Source organism: Spermophilus citellus (genome assembly GCF_964194105.1).
Source record: "Spermophilus citellus genome assembly, chromosome: 14".
In the NCBI taxonomy this organism is placed as follows: Eukaryota; Metazoa; Chordata; class Mammalia; order Rodentia; family Sciuridae; genus Spermophilus; species Spermophilus citellus.
Window position 1 is genome coordinate 33,529,684 of NC_138194.1, and position 21,490 is coordinate 33,551,173.

General features: G+C 36.7%; 1 protein-coding gene across 1 annotated transcript in view; it reads left to right on the forward strand.

The window, feature by feature from the left end:
• Window positions 1-21,490, forward strand: part of CPA6 (carboxypeptidase A6) — a gene marked incomplete at its 3' end in the record, with an annotated part of 301,035 nt that overhangs the window by 15,525 nt on the left and 264,020 nt on the right. The window lies entirely within an intron of this gene.

Consider the following 21,490-nt stretch of genomic DNA (forward strand, 5'->3'; position numbering starts at 1 on the left):
ATTTATTGTATCAGAACCTTAGATACTCCTATATGTTCAGTGATACAGTGTATATTGTTTACAAATAATTTCTAATGCTTAAGATATAATAAAAATGAAGAGAAAACAAAAGATAGAACATTATTACTCATCAGGTTTCACTATGATTTGTTACATATACATGTTATATATATATGACAGTATTTGGGGGGAAATTCGAGAATGTGAAAGTGGTTATTATGACCTGTTGATACCATTACGGTTTCTTCTTCTTCTCTATACTTCAATATTTCATTCCAATTTGCTAATTCTTCTCCATGAAGCATGAACTACTTTTATATTAAGAAAAAGTAATTTCAAGCATGTAAAATTCTAAAAAAAAAAAAGCCCTATAGCAAGAGTTTCAGCTTCTAGGAGATCTTGTGCCAAAATGGTTTTAGAAGCATTTCAAATAAGAATCAGAAGTCAGTAAATTTAATAATATAATAGTCAGTGCCAAACTGACAACTGAAATGAAAAACAAGCACATTCCTTATTTTCTTCCTGAGTGAAAATGAGATTGTTGGGTATTCCAATGAAGCATTAAATAGCCCAAGCGGCTGCCCTGGTGAGTGCCAGTTAGACACTAGGGAGACTCAAAAGCAGAATAGCAGAGCTCAAGGTCTTTCAGTTTAGAATAATACCAGAAACAATGAGCATCAGCTAATATGTGTGTTTAAGGAGATGGATTTTCAAATAGAAATTCTTCAGTGGTCTCAATACCACAATATGATTAAATCTATATTTAGATTTTGGTTTAAAAGTGAGGAAAAGGTATTTGAAATGATTGCAGGATGAATCCATTACACTTTTCATATATTATCCTATATTTTTCCCAAGCTGAGTGAGTCCATTATATTTTAAGAAGAAACGCAGGAAAAATATTTGCCAGGAGCTTTTCGCACCATCGATTTCTTTTTAAAATCCCAATAATATTGACCATCAGAAACTAGTCTAAGTTAAATGTCTTTTGATTTGCCAAAGAGGACTAAGGATTTATTTCTTGCCTCTATGGGAGCATGAATTGAGAGAGGAGTTTATGTACATTTCTACTATTGCTCTACCACCTGATAAAATCTCTCATCCTTAATTTTTATCTGACTTCCTTATATACTTCAAAATTCTCACTGAGTCCACATTACCTATGATCTATGGGTGCTGGATTCTATCCCTAACCAATAATCTCACTTGGAAACTACAAGAAAAAGACTTCTGAATTTAAAAAAAAACATTTTTCAGTTGCTTGCAAAACATTTAGAGAGGTCTTTGTCTTGTTTTGGCTAAAGAATGTTGAAGACAACAAAATTTGCAGCTAACTTTGTGACAGATTGCAATATGACTGGGTGACCTACTGTCACCTGCAAAAAAAAAAAAAAAAAAAAAAAAAGGACTACAAAGTAGGATTATTTATCTAACATTTATTTGAGCTAATCCTTACTTAAATTTTATTTTTGTATGTTTTGGCACATTAAATGCTGCATGTAAATGACTTAAAAATATGGAAATTGGGGGCTTTCATAATTTCTAGTCATGAATTTTTGCAAACGGAGGTGATGATCTCAAGTTTCCATCAAGTTGGCCAACAGCAGTGTATAATAGGGTCTTTGTTTATTTCTCAAATTTTTATTGATAATACATATGTCTCAAGTTATGTTAGATGATAGGAATATACAGGACTAGGAATAAGAAAGTCAAAGCTCCTATCCTTGTCCTGATTTCATAAGGGACAAAGACAATGCCTAAGTAAATAATAATTACAGATTCTTAAAAATAGCTATGACATACATAAATAAGATATTGTGTTTTTACTTATTCATTCAACAAATGTTTCTTGGTCACCTACTCTGTATCTGGTACTGTGCTAAGCACTCCATACACAGTAGATGTGGTCTTTGCTTTCACCAAGTTTATTCTTGAGGTAACTTAAATGATAACTGTGATTGACATTATAAAGGAGAAGTAGGACAGGGTGCTGACAACTCAGAAGGAACATGTAACAAGAAATTGGAGAACGAGTCTAAGATGGGAGAAGCCTTTCTTGGAATGTTATCTTTAAGATGGGACCTTAAATGATGAAAAGTTTGTTGGGTGTGGCTACTAGAGCTGAGGAAAGCTCTTGAGAGATGTGCGCTCTCCAACTTAGGAGAAAGGAGCATGGGTACCTGAAGCTCCCACTCTCACTGATTATTTCCGATTGCAGATTTAATGGAAAGGCTAATAGCTTACTCTCATTTGTATGTATGTAGTTACTATCTTTGCAAAGCACATGCTCACGAGTTAGCTGTTCCTCATCTATGGGTACAGCATGCAAATAAATGCTTAAAATTCTGGTGGATATAAAGACTATGCAGGTGCCTTTTCAACACTCAGTATCTAAAACTCTGGAACTGGATGTGGTCTTTGCATTGTCAGGCACATCTTAAAATGAGTGAAACAGTGCCCCGGGGGCTACGGGCGTGGGCCTCTGCTTCTAGTAGGGAGCTCTCTGAATATAAGCTCTTGGCTTTAGAAAGCATTAGGCTCCAGTAAGTTGAGTGCACAGTTGAAAGCAGAGGGAGAGAAATGTCAAAAGGAAAACTTCAGATGTGATTAGTAGGTACGTGAGGTTTGCCAAAGGTAACACACCATGTGAGGACATCAGACCCTAAAGCTAAGGGGCTCCAGAGGTAGAGGGTATGTGAGCCCAAGCAGGCTCTGGAGCAAGAGATACACCTATGCCATGCTCTGATGTCAACACTCTTGCTCTGTATTTTAAACACAGTGGAGAAAAAAAAAATCAGTGAATTTGTATCCTTTGCTCATTTTTCTTTAGTTTGTTTCTTTTCCTGTTGGCCTTATCAACTTTTGAGAGAACCATATATTAGGGATATTACTCTTTTGTGTTATATATAATGCTTTTTTTTAGCCTACCATTTGTCTTTTGACTTTTCTGTAAGGCAAAAGGCAGTGTAAACAGTTTTAGTGATTAGATATTCATACCTACCTTCAATTTTTCTTCTTTTATGGCGTTTAGATGTATTTCGTTTAAAAACATCAAAGATCTCTCCCACTAAAAATTATACAAATGTATAGCTTTCCTTCTGATTTTACATTTTTCCTTTTTACGTGTAGATCTTTATATGGAATTTGTTTTTTTCCTGCATGATGTGAGGGAGAGTATAACTTTTTTATCCCAGTTTTATCCTAGAGGGCCATTTCCAGAAGCAGACAGTTACAGGAGAGGGCATGTACTAATTTTCACATATCAACTTGGCAGAACTTTAAAAGATTGAAAATACTTAATGCTGTTGAGGGTACAGAAGACACTATAATTCTCATAAAATGCTGGAAGAATTGTGAAAGTGCTTTAACCTCTTTGGAATGTAATCCAGCAGAATCTATTAGGGGTTAAGATCTTCATTCCCTTTTGCCCAGAAATTCCATTAGAAAAATAAACGTCTAAAATAAAGGAATTAGAATGTGTGTAAAAATGCTTGTTGTAGATTGAATATAGTGATTTTTTAAAGAAAAACCGAAGAAGCTCATCAATAAAGGACCAACTGGAAAACTCATGATTTATATATACTGTGGAATATTATAAAGGTATTACAAAGAATGAATTATGGGCATGAGTTAACCTAAAGGACTCTGGGTGACATATATTTTTAAATAAAAATAAAGGTTTAGAGTAATATTATGGTCCTATTTTTGGAATATGTTGACTTTTGCATTATAGAAATCTTTCTTTGGAATATTTTTTTAAGTTCTCTCCTATTTGGAGGAAATGGTGGCAGTGATATTTTGTGAGGCTACATTAATGAGTCCTTTTCACATCAAGATGGTCTGATATACCAACATCAGAGATTTCATGTCAGCGTGTAATTATGTATTTCATAAGAACCAGACTAGGGAAGTGAAAATCTAAATTCCATTTTTACTTACATTTCTTGGGTATGTCATTATGTACCTGACATCTCTTCTTTTAATGCCTTTTGGAGAAACAAAGAAGAAAAAAATCAAGTGCTCCAAATGCCTCTGAAATAAGGCAGTATAGGGCATGATACATTTCCCTACCATGTTCACATTCCCTATAGTTAAAGATCAAGGTTTATACACCATAAATGAGTATCATAGTTTCAGCTTACCAGTTAAGGGCCACCCTTTTTTCATTTCAGAAAGATGAAGTGATGTGCTGCCATTTTTAGCATGTAGAAAATGTCAGCTCAGCCTGGGTCACAGCCCAGTTGACTTCGCACAACACATGCTGAAGGAATGCAGCAGATCTCAAAGCTGAGAGCTTATCAAAATCACCTGTAGATTTAACAGATGCAAATACAACCCCCTAGGCATACCCCAAATATACTGAATCAGATTTTCCAGAAATTGGACCCAAGAATCTATTTTTAAAACTGATTCTCAGGTGATGCTGATGCATCTCATTTACAGGCTATTGTTTGTGAACTACTGAAAAAGTCTATTAAATAAGAAGGTCAAGCTGCCTGCAAAAGGTAATATAGGCAGTGATGACAACAAGAATTTTTAAAACCTCTACTATCAAAAAGTATCATTTACATGAAGTTAACCTTTATGTAGGTCAGCAGAATATGTAAAATTCAAACATGTTTGAAAATTTTGCTCCACATTCGAAAAGGTATTGATTTATGGTTTGGGTTCTTTATAAAAAGTAACCTACCAGCCTTGGCCAAAAAAATAATAATAACCTTGAACCTCCATTACTCATGTGCATCTGGCCCTCCCCATCAAAGTCCTCATATTAGTTACATCATAGTCTCCCGACATATGCATATACTTTATTTTAAAAACTCAGTCGCCTGAGCAACATTATACTTTAAAATTTCTGCAAAAGTAAAGCTAGTATACAAATCCTGGTGTGTATTATTCCCTTACTTCTTTTCTGAGTAATGGATGTGTGACTTATTTAAAAGTCAAAAGGAAATCTATTAACACCAGACCTTCAATACATGAAACCCTTGAAGAATATTACCCACTAACAGAAAAAGAAAGACCAAGTTGAAAGGGAACCTTTTAGAAAGACTTTAGACAAAGCAAATGGCACGCATGGTATTTCTCTTTAGCCTCTAAGGCAGTAAAGTACCAGATGTCATACAACAAAGTCTGAGGGGACCATGTAACCTAATGGGCGTAACCAGAGTGCTCAGCTTTAAAAAGCTCTTGGGCTTATAAAAAGAAGCAACTTGGCACCATTAACTCCATATGTTAGATTTAGGACATGTTTTTTTCCAGCCTGCATTTGATTTATTTAAACATTTGTAATGCTTGCCCTTTGTACTAAAAGGGAGGTTGTAAGTGAATAAGATGTTTGTTCAGTCCCTAATTAGGATATCTTTCACATAGTAGGTTGCTTAGTAAATATTTGGTAATGGTGTTATCTAGTAACTTCTAATTGGACAGTTGGAAGAGGAAAGATCAGCTCAAGTTGATCTCAAGTGCAGTAAGCTATGCAATGTACACATTGACGTCATTCTCTAATGAAGCCAGCCAGGAAATGATCAACGTGGCAAAGAGAATCTAGAGTAGAGCTATAATTGCACACAAAGCCCTAATTCAAAGATACTGCAGCGAGGCATTTAAGATTCAGGGTACACAATACAGGTATATAAAGTTACCCAAAGATATATCAATTTTGTCTACTCTCCTTTTTTCAATGTCTTTTTCTTAGAAGTCTGCAAATTATCCAAACAAATACAGCATCCCTTGCACTTCTCTGACCACTTCTCTTTGTCTCCATCATTGGAGTCCATCTCTCTCCCCACCCCCGCCCCTACTGAGGTTGTCACTCAGGGCTTAGCATCTGTGAGCTCTCAGTTCTCTCTGCAAGATGTTGATCATTTTCGTGGCTTTAGCTGTTGCCTGGGTTCTGATAACTCTTGAGTCTTCATTTCCAGTTCTGGCTTCTTACGCATAACTCAGTCCCCTATGTCCAGTTGGCTGCTGGACATTTCCAAGGGGATGCTTTCATGCCAACTTCTCTAAAATAGTTCATTTCATTTCATAAACAATTTCCCTCCCACTTTTCCCTATTCTCAATTTAGAGAAATCTAACGATATAGAATCTAAACCTCCATGAGTTTTCTTCCTTCCCTAGTGCAGTAGCTCATCAGGTCTATTCCTTTCACAATCTCCCAGCTTGGCTTCATTTCTCTCCTGCCACCTTCGTTAGTTTATGTGTGTGTGTCCACAATTGCTTCCTGCCATATTTTTCGGCTTCCAGATTCTCACCCCTCAATTCACTGTGACATCTGTACTAAATTAATCTTTCTAAAGTGCTTGCTGCCATATTGCTCTGAGATCCAGAATGATTTGGTGGCCCATGACATTTCAGGAATCAAATCCAAACTTATTTATCCAACTTTCAAGGCCCACAACAATTTGGTCCTCTGCAGCCCTGATCTTTTCTCATTTTAGCTTCTTGGTTTACTTCAAAATAAATCTGATGGGAGGACTAAGTTCTAGGGCTCTACAGTAGAGTAGGATGACTATAGTTTAAAACAACTTATGTATGTGTATGTATTTTTTTGGTATTCATTTATTTATTTTTTACCATGCTGGGGATTGAAACCAGGGGCCCACACATACTACACAAGTGCTCTACCACTAGCTACATCTCAAGTCCTAATTTATATATTTTATTAAAAAATTAGAAAAGTTTGAAGGCTTCACACATGAAGAAATGATAAGAAGATGTTTAAGAAGATGAAAATGCCAACTATACTGATATTTGATCATTGCATATTGTAAACATGTATCAAATTATCACACTGTACACCATATATATGCACAATTTCTATGTGTCAGTTTAAAAAAGCAAATCTCTGTTCTAATCAGTGTGATTCTGGCCCACTTCTACAAATAGGACCATGGTATGATCATATTCCATTCATATCATTCATACCCAATGGGATGCAGTCCTTCATTCTGCCCACCAATCAGAATTGTTCCTACCTTCTGCCCTCTTGCTTCAAAGTTCCACCTCTTATCATTAACCAAACAAGCCCACAGAAACATCTCTATTATCACTTTTTTTCCTCTAGCTCTCAGCACCGTAAGTGTGAAGCCCATACTTCAGCTATTTGATATGCCTTTCACAGAACTTCATAGGTAGTAAATGCTCAAAAATGATTTACCATTTTGATTAAATTTGGAACTTGTACTGTTGACTTAATGATGATTCCCTATTCAACATGCTCAAAGCAATGAAGGGGTGGTGGTGGGAAGGGGATTGGCATCAGGGTTCAGCTTTTTCTCCTAAGTTTGAGAAGATAGCTCGGTAAATTGAATTTAACCCTCCCCAGCTATGTTCAGATAATCCACATCTCCAAAAACAAATCTGAGTTTGGGAAAAGGTACGAGTCCCACATGTTGTCTGACCTGTACACATACCCTTCCCCACAGCCAGCGCATCAGCCACGGGCCCAGTCTAGGAGCATGAGGTGACAGATGCAGGCCAACATGGTTTCTCTCGGGATTTGTAAAAACTGTGTTCCTGAACTACATCCAGAAGAATAAGCTTTCAATTTTTTTTTCTGTTTTCTGTAACCCAAACTAATACTTAGAACGTCAGAGAGAGAGAGGAAAAAAAACCGCAATGTATGTCTTAAAACCTGTGTATGAGTTTCTTTCGAAAACCATTATTTTCTTAATTGTGCCACCAGGCAGCGTTTGACTTTACAGTAGTTCACAGAATCAGGATGTCTATAAGAATAAATTCAATATTCTAGAAAGTGAGGTGGTGGGTCCAGAGATTATCCAGGTAAGCTGACTTGGAAGAATGCAAATGTAGTTCTTTTGGAAGGCAAAATAACATGGTCCAGTAGTCTTAAAGGAAGCCAACAATGCCCCAGTTGGGTATCTTTATTCTCTATTTCATAGCCCTAATTTCCACTCCCCCCTTTCATCCCTGTATGATGAATGTCATACACAGACCTGCTCACCTGCCTGCCTGTCTCTCTGTGTCATTTATTATATGGACTTGGTCCTAAACATGTTTTTCTTTCCAAGCCTACCTTTGCTTACAGTATATCAACCAGGCCCAAATCAAGGCATCCCACTGAACTCTCTAGGGGAGAAATCTGTCCCCTAATACTTCAGTTTGTGGCTGCCTCACTCCTGTTCTTCTCAGCCATCACATGGCCATCGCTCATCTGTGTATTTCAAATCTCCATTTGCCTCTCTATTGGGGGGACTTTTGTGATGGCATGGAAGGCCGCAAGGACCCTCCAGGGCAATCTCCTGTCTCAAGATCCTTAACCACATCTGTGATGTCCAGCTTTTGCTCTATAAGGTAATAGTCACAGGTTCCAGGGGTATCTCTTAGAAAGCCACTGTTGAGCCTATAAAACGTCAGACTCCTAATACTTGGTACCTATCCAATGCCACACAATTTTTAAATCACAAAGCAGCAAGATGTTGAATGTACACCATATGGTTACAGCGGTTATCTTTTGGGAGTGGGATGATGGGGAATTTTCATTTTTCAATATGATGTTTTTGAAGCATTCTACTCTTTAGTAAAGAGCCTGTGATGGATATGTTTGTATTTGGGGATAAAACAATAAGGATTAAAGTGGAAAAAAGATACTTCCAGCAGTCTTAAAGGAAGCCAACAATGCCCTGGTTGGGTTTCTTTATCCTCTGTTTCATAGCCCTAATTTTCACTCCCCCCCCTTTCATCCCTGTGCAGCTGCTCCCCTTTCACTCATCTGTGTAATTTGGATTGAAAACACACTTCAGGCAATTACATCCAAACTCAGATTTGCTTGGCTTCAAAGTCCCTGCTGCTCCCTGTGTCGCAGGCTATTTTTTCCTAATTTTCTCCTTAAGAGGTCGGAGAAGGAAGTTTCCAGAAGGAAAGAAACAAGGAAAATAATTGGAAGGAATAGGAAATTTTCTTTTTTGACCTGTTGTCTGAAATCTTTCATTTTATTATTGTTTTTGTTTTTGTTTTCCCCGCTTAACAAGAGTGGCAGTATCCTATGCGTATCTGGATAAAAATGTGTTTCTCCTCCTTATGGTAAGCTCTACTACCCTGCAAAGGTTTTCTTTTCTGATGCTAGTCTGTATCACTCATTGACCTTCTCATCCTATATTCTTGGAGCAGTTGGCTATTTTTTTTAGGTATTGTGAACAACAGGCGGGAAAGACAATTATGAATAAAGTCTTGGCCCTAAAAAGACTTAAAGTCAAAAAATTTTTTTCCATCTAAACAATGTTTCATTAGCTTAAAGGACAAACTTGTAAGCCTCATAACTATTCTTCGGATTTATTAGACTGTACTCACTATTATGTTTTATTTGGCCACACCAATAAAGGTATTTGTAGTTACGTGTGACAGAGGACATTTTCCATTGTTTTAGTGAAATAGTCAAGTGTTTCTGCATGTATATGTAATCAGGCATTTAATTAAATCAACTTGGCTAACAACTAGGTATACTTATTGTACTGTCTAATCACGGAGATAAACACAGCTGGTGTGGGCATGTGGCTGGAATGCTCTGGAAAATGGGGAATGGGAGATCTGTTAAAAGCTGCCAATAAAACTTCCTTTTATTCACTTTAAACATTGCAGGGAGGAGCTAGCTTTCACTGAGAATGAAGGCAGTGGCAGAGTAACTCCTTTTTTTTTTTTTAAAGGTGGTGGGAGTGCTCAGCAAGGTTGGTGAGTTGTAGAAAACGCGTGGAACAGAACTCCTCAAACTGCACAGAAATCACCTGGGGGTTTGTTAAAATATAGACTCTGATTCATGGAGGCTGGGCTGGGGCTCAAAATTCTAACACACCCACCCCCCACCCAACTGCTGCTCCATACTGTCACTGCTGGGGTTGGTCTTACCGACTAGCAAAGCTGATTCCCAAGAACAAGAGGAATCTGCCAACTTGCCCAAGTTCACTGCTTCTGTGAAACTGAGAAAAAAATTCATAGCTTGACCCTGTGGTAGTTGCCCTCACCATAACTTTTCATTTTAGTCGCTATAATACTATCATATAATAAATATATTTGGTCTTTGTTCCTGGTTCCTGGAACATAGCTCCTAAAATCCTTGGAACCTTAAAGCGATAAGGTGTCTTCTGTATGCTAATGGATGATGGGTGGCTTGGGGATGGTGAGATGGTGGCTGATCTTCAGGAAAACATGGCATGTGCTTTCAGTTCCATCCACCAACAGGGAGAGGACTGGGACTGGAGACTGAGTTTAATCACAAAGGATCAATGACTCTCAATCATTCTTGTGGAATGAAACCTCCACAAAAAGCCCTAAATGACAGGGTTTGTAGAGATTCTAGGTTGGTGAACACATCAAGGTTCCCAGAGGATGTTACTCCCAGAGACAGCATGGAATCTGCAATCCCCTGCCATGTCCCCACCCCCACTAACTTCTTGTCCATTATATTTCTTCCATCTGGCTGTCCCTGAACTGCTTTATTTATTTATTTATTTATTTTTTGGTGGCGGTGGTGGGGATTGAACCCAGGGCCTTGTGCATGCAAAGCAAGCACTTTACCAACTGAACTACATCCCCAGCCCCCAAACTGAATTGCATTTTTAATAATAAACCAATAAAGTGACTTCCTGAGTTCTGATTGTTATTCAACCAAATTTCTGAACTAAGGAAGAGGATCATAGGAACCAATCCCTGATCTATAATCAGAAGGGTAGGGGGCAGGACCTGCAAGTGGCTTCTGAAGTAGGGGCAGTGTTGATCTGTGCTCACTCTGGTTAGTTAGCATCAGAAGGGAACTGAATTGCAGAACACCCAGTTAGTATCTGTAGAATTGGAGAATTCATTGATGGGGTGGGAACCCCACACATTTGTCGTCAGAAGTTTGGGAATAACAGTGGTTTAGGTACATGGTTCCCTTTTCAATGACTTAAAGAGGATCTAAGCCAAAAGAGGCACCTTCTGTGATTTTGGTAAGCCTGGGATAGCTTCTTTGTTCCTTTAGTTGCTTGATTTCATCTGGGCTTTAGAAAGCATACGTGTTTTTAACTTCCCAAATTATACCATGAACTTATTGAGAGCAGAAAGGGATCCCACAATGCTGGATGTCTGTTAAGTATTCAATAAATATGACTTCTCCATTTCCATAAAATCTTTTCAGTAAGCCCAGTCTGTGAGCTCTGTTTCTGCCAATAAAACCACCAAGAGCACTAAGGAAGGCATTTTGCTCGAAGCTTTAAAGGTTAACAGGGATTAGAGGCAGATTTCAGCTGAGGGTTCATATTAGGATATCAGGAGATCCCTAAGATCTTTGGGGGCATTGTTGCCACCTGAGCTCCCTGGTTTCTCTATCCTCACTGTAGACCTTGTGCTTCTAGTCCCCCACGAACACCTTAATCTCACTCTTTCAGGTGAGTTTCCCTTCCAATCACTTTCCCTTCTAGTTTTGTCACCCTGCCCCCATTCCTGAGATGATCCTGTGTTTCTTTAGAATGGAGGTGGGGTGAAGAGATCATGGGAACTCATGCACCAGCACTTACCATGATACATTTTATTCATGTAGAATACAGTTATATTTATGGTCAGAATTCAAACTTGTGGATACTTGGAATATTTCAATGACAGCCTTCTAAAGATCTCATTTCTGGCTAAATATTTTCACTTTGAGGTCTTCAGAAGTACTTTTGAATTTGAATCTGGATATTGTTTAAGGCCAGAGGATTACAATTTATTGTGTTGGGCTGAGGTTGTGGCTCAGTGGTAGAGCACTTGCCTAGCATGTGTGAGGCACTGGGTTTGATTCTCAGCACTGCAAAGAAATAAATAAAAATAAAGATTCACCAACAACTAAAAAAAAAATTATTTGTAGCTGGCTTTTGACAGTTACCAGAGCACCTCAATTTCAACTGAGTTCTTGTAGTAAGAAGACATAAAGTAAATAGCATTTGAATGCAGCTATAAGTCACAAATGAATACAGCAGTTAATTTAATATAGAAAACTAAAGTAGTCTTGCACTTGCCAGTGTCAGTCTTCTCTTGGAATTGAAGGAAAACTAAACAAAGACATTTAGAGATAGGCAAGCACTTAAAATGCTCATTGTGTCAAATGCCTGTGATGGAAACTGCAATTATAAATCTGGGTGACTCAGAAGCAATGGATGAAATATTCCCAGGCTGTGTATAAACTGCCCGGGGCACTTACTGTCTGCTTATTACACAGAATGTGTGTGTTTCGGGTTCCACCAAGCTTAATTGCTAGAGCAGAGAGAGCTTTTCTCCCCTGTTTAAAAAAGCAGAGCCATGATTTTTGGGCCAAACATAAAAACTATAAACAAGGAGACAATGAGGCTAAAAATCAGAAGAGACAAACTACTTGACAGCTTCTCTCATTTAGGCTTTCTTCCTTTACCAAAACAAAACTTTAGGTATATTTTATTTCAATGATCAGCACGACCATTGAAAAATAAGGGGTATCCCTAGAGAAGGAGCAAATCTCTCAAAAGAGTTTATATTTTGGAGAGAAGGCTTTCTGAATATCCTAAATCTCTGTCCTATGTCACACACTTGGTCCTCCTCTCTGAGCTTTTAGAAGGAATGCTTGAACTACTCAGAAAGATTTGTGTTCTCGGGTTTAAGCTTTCCAAAAAATGGTTCAGAGGTTGCTCTTTTGTGGATCTTTATCTTGTTAATTGTCTGCAAGATCATGTCCTACACTGTGGAAAGTCCACCGGCACTTGAAATATGTTCCATGTGTCACTGGGCTTTGTGGTAGCATGGAAACAGTGTTGATTCATGTGTTTGTTGATTTCAGTTTCTGAAAAAAATTCTTTTTATTATCATTCCAATGTAGCCAGCAGTCATGGACCTCCCCTCCCCCATGTGTGCAACCACATGTCTATACAGTGGTGCATTGACTCTCCTGATGCCATCAGACCTTTTAGGACATAGTGTGCAGCCCCAGTGGTTCAGCAGTGGTTTCTCTCCAAGCTGTATCAAGTCCTCAGCAGATTGAAGCTCTGACCTTACTGCATTTCAGCCCTGAAATGTCACACTTCCCTTGGCTAAGCCATCCCTGCCCTTCTTGAGCTATGTGATGCCAACATGCATATCAGTGTGGGTCCCTGCAACTTACCTGGCTGAAGGGATATGTCCACCACAATATTTCTTCTTGGGGTACCCGTGCCACAGGGCTACTGACTAGGGTAGAACTAAATTATCCTTCCTTCTACTGCTACTCTTCACCTTGTGTTGAAACTTTGTGGCTGAGTAGCTCACCCTCAGACTCCTCCTTTTTTAATTCCCAATTCTCTTGCATGGGCTCTGGATTCACACCTCTGAGAAATGGCTTATGTGAGGTGCACTTCTGTCTCTTAGGGTGTGTGTGTGTGTCCGTCCCCATCCCCACACATGCACACATATACAAACCATTGTTGGCAACAGGGTTCAGGCTGTACCTGCTCTCTCCTCCATCCCTCCAATCAGGAGCCTTCTCAGACTTCCAGGGAGCTGATACAGACAAGAGGAGGGTTGGTGCTTACTCCATGGACTGGATTTATTTAAGTATGATCACCAGCCCAATGCCCGCTCTTATATCCTGAGGTCCTAGAAATGCATGCTATCACATAATTAGCTGGTTTCAAATGCTTCTTAGAAACCCTTGATGGATATGATCTTTTCTGGACAATTTATCATAGATAGTCTGGGATTTCTAACAAATTAACATTTGAATTGTGTATGTTGAGGGTCCATTGTTAGCAAGTAACAGAAACCAATTTCTAGCTACTCTAAATCAAAATGGGTAATTCATTGCAAGGATTCTGGGGAGACTCTGAAGATTTCAGAGCAAGATGATTTTCTCAAGAACCCTGTGTTTATCTAAACTTTCCCTGCAGTCTTTTTGTATCACAGTTAAAGTCCCAAATTCTGAAGAGAAAGAATCTGATGTCTTCTCCCCTAGGGTCCAGTCAGTTAAGGCCAGGGACACAGCCTTAGGTAACTTAAACCAGACATCTGGCAGTCATCGCTGTGGATAAGGTACAGGGATGGGAACTCTGTGAACAAGGTCCCCAAAAGTATCTACCGGAAGGGAATTATTTTATATTGTTTCATAGAAACAAAAGTCTTGATCCAAAAACTACACTTTAACTCATGATTCATACAAGACTATTTTACATATCCTTCAGAGAGAAAAGAAACCTTGAAAGTAAATTCATTGGTTATAAACTTGAGTTTTCTGGACCCCTAAAGATGCATACATGAGATACTGGATGTTCTCTCATCATCTAGTATTTCAGAAAGACACTCATTTATTTACCATAATAAAGTTGGACAGGATCTTGAGGACCCAGAGGGTTTTTTTTTTTGTTTTGTTTTTGTTTTTTTTGCTTTGGGCTAACATGGTATTAACTTGATTCAATGATGGTGGGTTATATCTTTGTGATGAGAAGTATTCGTTGTACATGATTTTTAAAAAATAAGTGATTGAGAAGTTATCTAAATCCAGTGTAGTAGCAGAATAAAATGGATAGCAAGATCTCATGCAGTGTTTCCTGTGTGCCCACACTCTCCCCAGCACTGTAGACATGATCTTTCCAAACCTGAGTTTTAAGAAAGAGAAAAAAAAGAGTCCTTAGGTGGCAAAGATGATTGGGAACCAGTTACTATAGTTAGGTCCAACCTCTGCAGTTCCTGATGCAGAAATAATAAACATCTGCTGTGAACAGGGAGTTACAGTTCTTCCCAGGAAAAATTTCATAAACGAGCCTTCTCTTGCCTGCCACCCTAGAGTTTGGTTTAAGCCACAGTTTCACACATTCCTAAGTTGTAGTTTTGGTCTGTGGATAAAGGCACCCTTCAGAGCTTTTGCATTTCTCTTACTCTTTAGGGGATCTGAATAACTGCTCAGACCTTCCACTCCAGCTCTCTGTTGTGTTGATGAGAGGGAGGGCTATTAGGTTGGATGCACTTAAGCAAAATAAAATAATCACTAGACTATAGAACAATTGCATGATTCATCCTGTAGGGATGATGTACTCTTGTTCTTTAAAAAATTTGAGATGTATTCTTTGACTTGCCATGTGGTTTCCCAGTCATGGCATGTCTATTTCTTTAAAACAAAGAAATAACTGGCTAATAATAATTCAGATTTTAAAAATTGAATATTACCTGTTAGTTATATATTGAACTAGGCCCTTTTAAAATGTACCCTTCACAACACTGAGATGAGTGATACTGTTTCCTCTTAGAGATAAAGCAACTGAAACTCAACAAAATTAAATAACTTGATTTGTAAGTACTTAATAGCACTCTAAAACTGAAGCTATAAAGTTCCAGGCAGCCAGGACTGTGTTTATAGTTATAGTCTCAGAAACCAACATAAAAACAGGTCTGTAATAAATACATCAATAGAGATTAAGTTAAGGAATCCATATAACTTCTAACATCATGCTCTTTTTACAATACTGTGTTTCTTTTGAAATCACCCAGGGTGGAAAAAAATTGTGTTTATATAATTATTTATATCTATAAGTCTATGGTCAGAGCACATATGCACAAATGGTCCTCCACTTACAGGGGTTTGACTTAGGATTTTTTTTAACTTTATGATGACATGAATATGATACACAATAAGTAGAAACTACTTTGAATTTTAATCTTTTTCTGGATTAGTGATATGTGGTAGGGCATTCACCATGCTGGTCAGGGGCAGAGGGCTGCAGCTTATAGTCCCCGTGGCCATCATAAAGTTGAATAACTGATACTCTGCAGCATACTGTGTTAAGCTATAGTGTTTGATAGATTAGATATAGGTGCATTAAATGTTATTTTGACTTGACAGTATTTTCAGCTTGTGTTTATCACAATATATCCTCACTGCAAATGGAGGAGCCATCATTAATACTCCTAGCCATTGTTTTATTTTTCCATGTTGCTGGCATAAGGGAGGTTTACTTGGAGAATATGGGAATAACTCATCACAAATCCATGGGTGAAGGTCAGCATTTTATGTTTCAGTGACAGAATGTTGTTGTTGGAGATAACAAAATAGATCTACTAATTCTGGATATTTTTCTTCTCAGAAAACAGAACATAAAATTCAACTCTCTTAAAGCAAATTACATATCCTCTTGTCAGTATGTATAATTGTTGATGTTTTAGGGCAGTACAAACATACTTTCTGTGAACTTCAACTAAAGTTTCTGAAAGAGACAGCTGATCCATGTTATAAAAAATCATCCTTCGGGAAAAATTGCTCTAATTTTATGCATACATTTGTTGATTGTACTGCATTATTTTGGCCCTGGAACTCTAACTGTAATTATTCATTTGTCTCTTAAGATATACCAAAAGAATCACAACATCCAGTGACTTACAAGTCCTTTATAACCCCAAAACTGAAAAATATTTTTTTTGTTTTATTTTTGGTTCAGAGAAATACCACCCAGTGATTACTGGAGAAAATGGCTGTATTGATTCAGAACAATGATTTATATTAGCTTAGCAAATACAGTTTGGGGTCAATTACTAGATAGTAGTTTTTCTTTCAGAGTTTATAAACTCCCTAGTATTTGTAAAACTGAAAGAATGTGTGCTATTCAACTCATAACCATGATTATTCAGTAAAACCACTTTAAGTAAATATATAAACATCTGGCTCCAGAAACCAGCAAAGACATCAGAGTTTCAGATCTGTAAATAGTGCCCTTCTATTAAATATATACTAGAGTGTTTAAACAGACTTTTAAAATGTTGTTTGGAGAAGTATATAAGAACATCTCTAGTTTCGTAAACTTCGTGATTATATGAGCCAAATGTAATATTTATACCAGAAATTGATGAACTCTTTTTAAGTTTGAATCTCTTTCTGGTTATGAATATTAAATATCTCTTTTCCAAAAATGAAAATACAAAGTTCTATGTAGGATTTAAGAGAATTCTCCACTCTCTGGAGCTTATCCATCTTAATTAAAATGAAAATGGTATTTATGTTTTTAAGTTTGAAAGCCTACTTGGATTTAAAATCATATATAAATTATTATTTATTTGCCTATTTTTCTACTTAATCATCTTTCATTACCTTGGTATGGCTACAGTACCCAGAAATCACACAGCATTTGAGATCACACAGTAATCACACAGCAATATGACAGTTGATAAGATGCCATCCTTTTAGGTCTTTCTCATTTCAACTAGTTTGGATTGCTCACCTTCTGCAGAGTAACCTGCATGAGCTTCTGATCTTTCCAGCGAATGGTTTCCTGTGGAACTTTATTTAAAGCCATATTTGGGAAACAGAAAGGTACTAGACTAGAATATAGTAACAGAAATTTGAGGCACCATTGTTGCCTTTGCCAAAATTAGTTAGCTAAAATAACCTGGCTATAAGTGTCTGAGTAATTCAGCATTTTCCTATTTTAATGCCTGCCTAGCTGGAGGCTGTTACCAAGTGTGCTCTGAATAGCATAAAGGACTTACAAAATATATGCCTGCCTTGAGAATCTCAGAAATCCTGGTGGAGAAAGGAAAGCCATTCCTTTCTGAAACAGGCATTAAAACAAGAAAATGCTGAATTGCTAAGTTTATATGCAAAATTGGAAAAACGTTTTGATTTGTGCTGATACTGACAGTAAGTAGAAATGAGATGATTATAGGCTAAATGCGTATTTCTCAGAGTGCTGCGTTACCAAACTTATTGGATCACAAAGCCTATTTTACAACATACATTAATATCCCCAAGGAGCACTCTGGCATATCCCATAGTGATGGGAAATATCCTGGGAAAAGAGAATCTTGAGACAATAGGTGGGATCTGAGTTAAGTATAATCTAGAATCACATGTACCAAGAATGACCAGGGGTTATTTAAGAAAAAAAATGACTGAACCCTACCTTTGTCCTGTGGAATCATAATTTCTGGTATGAGGATATCCATCTTGGCAGTCTTTCAACAGGTTATTTTTATTGGGTAGTGAGGCAAGACAATCACATACAGCAGATATGATGATGAGGGAAGGCATTCATTAATGTCTGTCTGTAGTGAGATAGTATTGAGTAATAACATGCTTTGAGCTCTTTGGTTTCACCTCAAATCTTGATAACTTATGAAGAAAAATGTTCTAAGCTTTTGAGTATCGCAACAATTATCAGGCTAGCATTTGCTGGACCCAACAGAATGAATGGCTGATATTTATGGTATAATCAATCATTTAGGATTCCATTATATACTTTTTAAACATTTGTTTACTTGCTGCCAAACAACCATGATTCAAATTACAACATATGTAATTTCTTTTGAATTTTATTGAAATATAGAAATGTTTATATATCTGACTCCATAAAAAGAAAACAAAGAAATATAAAATTGAGTTTCTTATTTTTTTCCCCATAACTACAATATCCCAAGTAGAATTTGAGGGTCAGCTAACTCTAATGCCCAAGAAAGTGGTAAAAAAACAAACAAACAAACAAAAAAAAACCTCCTATTTATTTTTTCTCATTAAAGAACATTTTTTTAAGGAAAAAAAAAAGGAACCTAAATATTCTGTGAACTGAACACCATTTCCCTTGAGAAAAACATGACAGGAAATTTTACTAAGTCTCCACCAAGCCTCTGGTTTTTCATATCTGTTTTCTCATTTAATGCACAAAACAACTCAAGGTGATGCATCTTTGGGTTATTTTTATACATTAAGAAAATAAAGCTGAAAGAAGTTTAGATGGGCTTCTTAAGGTTTTAGGACTTAAAATGGTAAAATCAGAATTTAAACCCTCCTTTAGATGTTGTTTTTCCCATAGGATGACATCGCCTCTAAGAACAGCAGAACTTTCTAGACGTGTCTCTAACTCAGGACTCTGTCTCTTGTCTTCCTTGCAACAGACCATTTCCATGGAGGAAGTAGCTCCCATCAGTTCCGGCTCCCTTGAGTTTGCTGACCTGGGAGCTCTGACCAGCCTCATCAGGTTCCTAGGGTTTCCCACTCCCCACAAGTAGTATGGAGCCCTGATGACCATCATGGACTTAGGTTTGACAGTGACTAGTAGCCCAAACTTAGAAAAACTGCCCAGTCTTTCTGAGATAATTTCCTTAGATACAATCTAAGAGCAATGTCTACCTCATAGAATTATGTAAGGTTAACAGTTTTCTTAAAGTATAATTTACATACAATAAAATTACTCACTTTTAACTATGAATTCAGCGAGCTAAACGAATGTATTTAGTTGGGTAACTGCCACCCCAATCCAGTTTTATAACATTTCATTATCCCCTAAAATGCCATCAAGTCCTTTTTGTAGTCAATCCCTAGCCCTACTCTTGGTCCTAGAGATAATTCATCTACTTTCTGTCTCAATAGATTTGTCTTTTCAAGAATATCTTATGAATGGAAGCATGCATTTGCTTTTCGTGTATTTGCTTACCATGATTTGTTGGTAGTTCATTCATGTTATTTGTAGCTCCTGTCAGTATTTCAACCCCTTTTATTGCTGAGTAGTATTCTATTGTTATAAATATATCATATTTTGTTTATTTACCCACCAGTTGATGGAGATTTGGGTTGTTTCCACTTTTCAATATTATAAATAATGCCACTGTAAATATTAAGCATACTGGTGTAGGAATAGGCTTTCATGAGTAAATACCAAGAAGTAGCATTATTGGGCCATATTATTAGACTATGTTAAGCATTGTAAGATTTTGTCAAACTGTAGAAAATAACTGTACTTAGAAAATTGCTTTCCCACCATGCTCTGGAGGTATTGTCGACTTTTTAATATTTGCTATTCTAGTGAGTATGTATTGGTTTCTTATTGTGGTTTTCATTTTGATTTTCCTAATGCTCAATTATTTGAGCTTCATTATATGTGAATTTTATTGTGTATTTTTTCAATGTTCTGAGTATATATCTTGTATAAAGTGTTTATTTGAAATTTGTGTCTTCTTTTGTGACTTAACTTATAGCCCACCATATGGTTATCTTGATGAAAATCCCATGTGCACTTCAAAAAATAGTATTTTATTGCTGGTTTTGTAGAATGTACTACATACACAGATCATATTAGTTGATAGTATCATTCAGATTTTTTTGGTATTCTGTCAATCACTGAGTAATGTATTGAAATCTCCAAATATAATTTATTGGTTCATCTATTCCCTCTTTTTATTCTGGAGGTTTTGCTTTGTACTTTGGAATTATGTTGTTAGATAATACATATATATTAATTATTTTTCTATTATATTGACCCTTTGAAAATTGTCTCTAGTACTTACTTGGCTTTTGGTCTATTTTGCCCATTTCAGCTCTTATGTTCACTAGTTGCCTAGTATATTTTTTCTCTCTTTTGACTTTCAATGTCTTTGAAGTCAAAGTATATCTTCATAAACAACAAATACATGATTCTTGCTTTTTAAATCCATGCCTATAGAATGGAGTGCCTAGTCCATTCATGTTAATGTATTTTTTTCTACAATTAGGTTTAGTTCTGCCATTTCACTATTTTCTATTTTCTTTTCTTTTGGTACTGGGAAATCTAATCACCCACCACCCAGGTGCACTTTCCCACTGAGCTACATCCTGAATCCCTCCCTTTTTTTATTTTGAGACAAGGTTTTGTTAAGTTGTGAGGCTAACCTCAAAGTTGGAATCATCCTCCCCCGTCTTCCAAGTCACTGGGATTACAAACCCCCAATCGTGGCTCTATTTCTTTCATCTCTTTCTTCTTCTTCTTCTATACTTCTGTTGTTCTGTGTAAAGGAGGTATTTTTGGCATGCCATTTTAATTTCTCTATTAAATCTGTAGCTCTTTTTCATTGCTATGATATGTGTTTTTATTAGATCTGTTTCAAGTTAACTGACTTTTTCCTCAGAAAAATATAGGAACTTTGCCTTGTTTTAAGTACATACTATGCACTCTTTTTTGTTATAGTGTCATATGTTTCATTTAGAAGTTTTAAATACAACAGTGAAGATTCATTACTTTTACTTTAAGCAGACATGTCTTTTCAAGAAATTAAGGAGAGAGAGAGAGAGAGTGTGTGTGTAAAAAAAAAAAAAAGTCCATGTATGCATATATACTTACATATACATATCCACATACACATATACATACACATAAAATTTTAAATATACATATCCCACATTTCTGATGCTCATTATTTCTTTCTCTGGATCTGAGTAACCATCTGGTTTTACTTCCTTTTATCCTGAAGAATCACTTTTAGAATTTCTTGTATAAGAGATCCATTAATTAATTATTTTTTTCATATTTTGTTTATCTGGAAATAGTCTTATTTCAACTCATTTTCAAGAAATTATTTCTCTGGAAAGAAAATTCTTGTTGACAATTTCTTTTGTTCCTTCAGCACTCTGAATATGCCATTGCAATGTCTTTAGTTTTATTTGTTCTTTTTATATCTACATGAGAGTAAAATATATTTTGAAATATTATACGTAATGGAGTATAACTTATACTAATTAGGAGCCCATTCTTGTGGTTGTACATAATGTGGAATTACACTGGT